Below are 6,876 nucleotides of genomic sequence, written 5' to 3' on the forward strand. Positions count from 1 at the left end.
CAGGAGTTAGATTACAGGTATGAAATAAGAAAGTTTATTTAATATAAATTTATTTTATGTCATTATTGACAATTTAGTGTATAAGTGAATTCCTTATATGAAACATTTGGGTTCTATGGAATTACCCATAGATGAGCGACCATCCGCTCGCTGAGGCATGGAAGTTATTTATCAATGATTATATATGACGGTAGTGTCTGTTCCCGAAAGAACAGTTACCGTGGATGACCATGCAGCTTTGCTAGAAATGAAATGATAATTAAATGGACACCCTAGCTGCAAACAGGCGTTGATGTACTTCATTGGGGACATGCTGAAAATGTGTGCCCCGATGATGGGCAAACATCTGTTAGGCACACTGCGAATGTAGTGGTGTGGACATGTTGGGAATGTGGATCTCACGGGGAGCGAGCAAGGGATAAGTCCCTGCAGACGCACTATCCTCTGTGCCCGCGGTGGCTCAGATGGATAGAGCGTCTGCCATGTAAGCAGGAGAGCCCGGGTTCGAGTCCCGGTCGGGGCACACATTTTCAGCATGTCCCCAATTAAGTACATCAACGCCTGTTTGCAGCTAGGGTGTCCATTTAATTATCATTTCATTTGTCAATGATTACCTAAATTTAAATATGTGAAAACAATTAGTACTTAAAAACTTGAATACGTTATTTTGGAACCATTACAACTCTTGAATAAGGTGCGCGACCTTAAAATTTCAAGCTTGTTTCTGAATGTATGTGTAGCTGTGCGTGTCTTTTACACTCTTCCAGTGACTGTGGCTGAGGTACAAATGTCATTCAGTACTCTGTCTCGCGTTAAAAGTTGTCTCGTGGCAACTATATATAAAAAACGTCTCTTATATTTGGGAACCTTGGCCAGTGTACTTTGACGCTGTAATTCAAACACTTCTGGAACGAAAGGCTAGCAAAGCGTCATTGACAGTTTTATAGTCAAGTAGGTTATTACAATGTACTACCCATTGTACGACCGATGTTGGTTCATATGCGAGTGCGTGGATGTCTACTTGATGAAGTGTGTGGGCACGCTAGGAAACGAAAGGGGACAGTGTACATGCCGCATCGTCCTGGTACCAGATATTCGTCAATGTAAAAATCTGTATAATACTTAGCCTTTGTTCTAAAGTGAAGTAAAAGTAAATTAAACCAATTTAAAAAATTAAATTAAATGAGGCGTACATACATTTTACAATAATTAATTATTCAGTAGCATCTGAAACCTGTAAGTTTGTCAGTCGCAGCAATTTTCTGCCTTGCCATGCAGGTCATTATTAAGATATCATCCAGTTCCATAGCTGTGGTAGACTTAGGCTATTGATACTTCTCAAACCTATTTATTACTGTTCTCTCAGTCTCTTAATCTATGAAAGCATCAAGACACTAGTACTCTTTCTCGGTATATTTAAATTTAGCCCATTCATTCATGATTCATCCTATTCGCTAGTTTTTTCAAAGCCACAATTGGAAACTGGAGACATGGCTTGAGACTGTTTTCAGTTTTACTTCATTCCAAACAATTTTAATTCTGATATAACAATACACAAATTAAGAGAGGACATGAACATAAACGTTTTATTTAATACAGGTAAGAGCAGTAATGTGTAGTTTGGAACTTGCACTTGGATGAATGGGCTGTATATTGTAATAAAAGTGGTGCAGGCACCTAATTGCAAAACATGTGTAAAATATGGAGCATGATCTCAGCAAACGTACATTACGCAGGAGTGCAACTAACTATTTTCTTGCTATGAAATTATTATAATTAAATAGAATGAAAATTGCAAATATGTTTATAAGTATTATTCAAATTTGTAACTACTGTAGTCTACTCTAATACTAAATCAAAATGTATGTGCAATTCAGAAATGTGAATGCAGAAAGTGTGTTAAAAGAATTACGTACTGGAGGCGGGAAATTAAACATTCAGGATCCGTTCCGTAGTTAGGAACTCTGCCTTTCCCCACTTACGTAGAAAAACAGTATCACGCATTTTGATATCTGCAACTAAGGAAACCAAGTTCATAGAAGATATTCTGTGACCTATAGTAAAAAACAAACTTCGATAGATCCATGGAAAGAAAAACTATTGAAACAAAAACATGTAAAATCTGAGTTATGAGCACAGGCTTTTGTGTCGTAGAAAAGGAAGCATTTGAAAACACTGTATTACTGACAAGTAATATTACTGTCTTGTGCTCCACGACATCAGAAAATTAGGAACAGTTACTCTGATACACCTATGTATGAACTTTCTGTTCTGAATCGGAACACTTCTTGCTATTTCTTCAGGGGCGTTCGCATTCTAAGTACGATGAACTGACATGACGCAGTCTGTATAGCTTTCTCGAATGTTCACATACGATCTAATACTGAAGAATATTACATCCAACATGCTGTCAATAGTGGGACTATGATACATATGAGTGTACTACCGCGTGCTCTGATTCAACCTATTGCTCCATGAACAACTGTTAATTCGCTCTAGTTCCCCCGACAGTACCTCGTGCAACGTATAGTACCACCTTGTAAACTATCCCAAAAATACTCCTGCCGGAGCAGAGAAAAGGTGAATATGTCCGTCTTCGAAAGAATGACAGCTGCATCAATCCTTATTTTGTTCCTCAACAAAAATTTTGGCATACGAACATACTCGCGCTCTTTTATCATATAACAATCTAAACCCCTTTATCCAATCTCTCTTTGTAGTGAATCCTGCACACTCAGCATCTCCCTCTCAGTGCCACCGTTTATGTCTCCCTCCAACTGTCCAATATTTCTCGCGTTGATTTATTGTACATTCCACTGCCATTGTCGTCTCTCACACTTAGGCTGTCTCCTTTTGTCTTTCTTTATTACTTTTGTCTTTCATTATTCCGGCAGCTAAAGAAATTCGTTGGTGGATGTTCCAAATTTTTTTTTCCTGTATCCAAGTCTTTAAAATTTAGATCCAACATGCTTCCTCTCTACACCTGCATGTTAAAGTTCACCGGTCTGGGAGAGTCCAGACTCCCCAAGCCTATGTATGGTGTCAACTCACCTCTCTTTTTCATTTCCACTGACACCTCTCTCTTTTCCTCCGACTACTTCTGTCTCCATGAATCCCTCTTCTTATTATTCTGGCTCTGTCTTTCATTGACCATTAATATCTCCTCTCTCATTCACTTCCATTGCTTTAGCCTTAATCCATCTCTCTCTTTCACTGACTGTTTCCCTTCCCCAACACACTTCGTCCTTTCCCTCCCAGTGGCACTGTGTCATGTCTCTTCTACCGTCACTGTCTCTGTTAACGTCTTTCAGCACTAAAAAGCGAGAATATGTTTGAATGCCAAATTCGAAAATTTTTGGCGAAGAAGGCGGAATGAGGACTGAGGCAGCTGGTTTCCCACTTCTCTGTCACAATCTTTCATAGAGGAACTATTCGCCTTTTAGTGCTCCAGCAGGAACATCTTTCCAATGGCTCATTTCGTTTCATTGCGACAACAGCGTATACAGCCTATATAAATGAATCCGGCAGATCAGTAATGTTCTGACAGTTTATGTAAGTCTGCAGACTTTCGCAGCCACTGTCACTAAAGTTAAAATCTTCTGTGCTATTAGTCCGCGTCATATTTCCTTCTAAAGAACTCGACGTTTCGACCCCTCTGCTGCGATGTTCTTCGCGATGTTACGGTGTCCACTATTGTTAGAACAGTGTGCACTATTGCTGGAACACTATTTCTACAACAATTAAGTACAAATTACTTAAAATTAGCATAAAATCGGTTGTTCTACATTCTTTCCCTATATTTTACTAATCTATCACAGTTCACGGAAAACGCCCAGCGTATGATCTGAATCATAAAAGAGTAAAAATGGTATTAGAAATATTGTACTTAATCTGCACTCTTTCCAGTTTGATATGATTTATACCAATCATTTTAAGTTCTTTTCAGGCATGTTAAGATCCTTTTGAGCCTAACTTTTGTTACTGTAGTACCACATCAGGCATATTTGTATAGGTGTGACCTTTATACTGAAGCAGTGCGCCATAAAGTTTTATTGGTGAAAAAAGGCTGACTAAAAACATAGTTTTGTGGCCTAAAACTCTTGCAACGACCACAGAACCATTGCCATGTGTTCACAATGTCAGTTAAAACTACATTTATGCCTCATAATGGATATTACGCGTATAGTTTACTTTCTAAGTGCGACAAATTTGAATCTCTTGATGATGGTATCGTATAATGATATCGAGGAAAGTTTCCAATTTCCACCATAATATCATTTTAAGAAAGCCTCATAAAATTTTCGACGATCTGCCATCACAAGATATTATAGACATATCCGTCGCCACAACTGTACATCTCCTACCCAATAATCACGTATTTTCGTGATTTTCTCAGAAATCGTTCATAAAAGAATGCTGTTCTACAAGCCGCCTACGGCCCACTATCGACTACACGTAATGCAAAAGAACCAACAGATCTGCTCAATTTGGCTGGGCCAGAGACAGTCTGTAATGTTGAAATTTTGATACTGTACTGCAGGATAGCTGCAGTATGCTAGATTTTTCCGATACTTATACATATGGTCGCTAGGCCAAGGGCTATTCCAAACAGCTCGCCTCTTATCTGTGTGGTCAACAGAACCCGAGCTATGACCCCCTGAAAAGTCGCATTTTCGCGCGCAGGCCTTTGGAACTAATTGTTACTGTGCACTGTCGTGCATGGTCCGATTGCATTTGTCAAGTTATGTTTACTGTTTATTAAGAAATTGTATCTATTCTCTGTGTTACCAAACTGAGTCTTTTTGCGTTTGTTCAATAGTCCCCGAATTACATTATGTTTAAATAATGTCAAATCTTTTTTAAAATTAAAACAAAATTTGGTCGCTATATTAGGAGACGGGATCCATTCAGAAATCTTGCCTCAGGCCCTGTGCTGGCTTTCATCGGCCCTGAGCGCGTAGTATCTGACACACTAATATTTGGCACTTCTAGGTTTAATATTAACTACTCTCTACTTGTAGTAAGTATAATATGATACTATTTTAATATATGAAGCCGTTTCTGAAGTTGTTTGTAGTACCATACGTTGTGCAGCATTTTCGAAAGAAAGAAAAATTTGTTATATGGGATTTTCTTAGTGGTCTGCCTCAGTAACATGTCTTTTTCGTGACTGTATGGATTACTTTCCGTTTTAACACCTAAGGACTCTTCCGTATTTATTTATATATGTTATACAGATAAGTCGGTGTTACACAGTTTGACATTCATAAGCTATGCCGTACTACCCAACATAAGTTTTTAGTTAGCTGTCCTCTCACCGCTGTGAGCTTACCCTAAAGTGATCAGCGGTGGAGTTACAGAGAAACACCTGTCATTTCCCGTCGCGTCCCCCTTCGTTATCGATAATTGGCTGAAAATTACAAACACCAACCATCGCTTGTGCAATGTAGACATTAAACTGACGCACAGTTCGTCCCTGATTGTCTAAGAATAGCCTGCACACAGTTCATTCCGGCGCGCCATCGTGGACTGGCACGCGAACTAGATGGATTCTCCAAATACCGGATACTCTGACGTCAGTTTCCTAGAACTGTTAGCACACTGAGTACCATTGCCGTCCGCGGAGAGTCGGAAAATCGAAACATGATTGACCTCAAGTGAAGAGGAAAGTGCTCTGCGAATTGTGATTCTGTGGTTGCCCGTATCATGTTATAATCTGTATTGCATATACAAAAACTGTGCGGATAAGGAAATCGAAAAAAGTGTGCAGAGTATTTTGGTATTGACGAACAGTCACAGTGGGACCATTTAGAAGCATAGATGGTTTACTCTCGTGGGGAGTAATGAATAACAATGGTGATTTATGCAGTTCTGGGATAATTCAGTTTATTGCTCAATAAGACTATTAAAAGAATCTTCTATCGCTCACTCAGGTCAGCATTTCAGGATGGACAATAGTCGGTTGTATGGCTGTGTCTGATACGACTGAATGAAATGGCACCAAATTTAATTGTAGCCAATTTTAGACTTCTTGTACTAGCATTAAAACTTTTTATATAACACAGGCAACAATTCTGTAAGCAGTCAGTTCGATTTAGTTCATTACCCCTCATGGTAATGTACATGTGCGTCAGTGAAAAAGACCAATAAAAAGGTGTTAGCTTGTGGACGTAATGTGTTGTTCCAATCTCTTCTGTACCTAAGGTCCATCACCGTTCCCTTTGGATCCCTACGTAATTCGGTGCTCTCTGATACACACGGTCGAACAGCGGAGGAGTGGTACTCAAGCGTCCACTTTAGGTTACAATATCTCCGGATGTAATTAACATTTTACAATGCAACAAACGGCACTGATTACGTATTTGTTTATATGTTCAGATGTGCTAGCAAAACTAACGGGGTTCCATTTAAAAAGACGTAGGTTTGTGTTAAAAAACATACTTCCGTGCATTTTTTAATGGTTTGTATTAACCAATTACACTAGCCCCTCTCTTCACGTTCGGTCTGTGGAATCGATTCGTCAGTATTTGATGTGGTTTACGAAATATATCCAGTGGTAACGTTAGGTGACTCACCCTGTATAGTGCCGTTCTTTATGTCATGAATTTTCTATTGAATTTTATAAACAATTTCCCATCAAACTTTGTTTATTGCTCTTTACGAGCTTAATTATTTATGAATCTTAACATGATGATAAAATCAAATACTTAATGATTTCAGCGTCAGCTCCACTGCCCTCCCCGTAAAAGAATCTTAATACTAACTAAATTTAGTGGATGGGGTTCAAGGCTTTACGCCGAAAAAATAGTTAAGTTTACCATTGGAATTTTTATTCCACACACAAAACATTTTTATAAATTGCACTATTGATAAAAG

The 6,876-nt window shown here is 38.7% G+C and overlaps 1 non-coding gene across 1 annotated transcript; it reads left to right on the plus strand.

The window, feature by feature from the left end:
* The first annotated feature begins 448 nt into the window (after nucleotides 1-448).
* Trnat-ugu (transfer RNA threonine (anticodon UGU)) lies at nucleotides 449-523 on the plus strand. Its single transcript has one exon. It is a non-coding gene; the product is annotated as a tRNA-Thr (tRNA).
* The last annotated feature ends 6,353 nt before the right edge of the window (nucleotides 524-6,876 follow it).

The sequence above is a fragment of the Schistocerca nitens genome, chromosome 4, assembly GCF_023898315.1.
Source record: "Schistocerca nitens isolate TAMUIC-IGC-003100 chromosome 4, iqSchNite1.1, whole genome shotgun sequence".
NCBI classification, from domain to species: Eukaryota; Metazoa; Arthropoda; class Insecta; order Orthoptera; family Acrididae; genus Schistocerca; species Schistocerca nitens.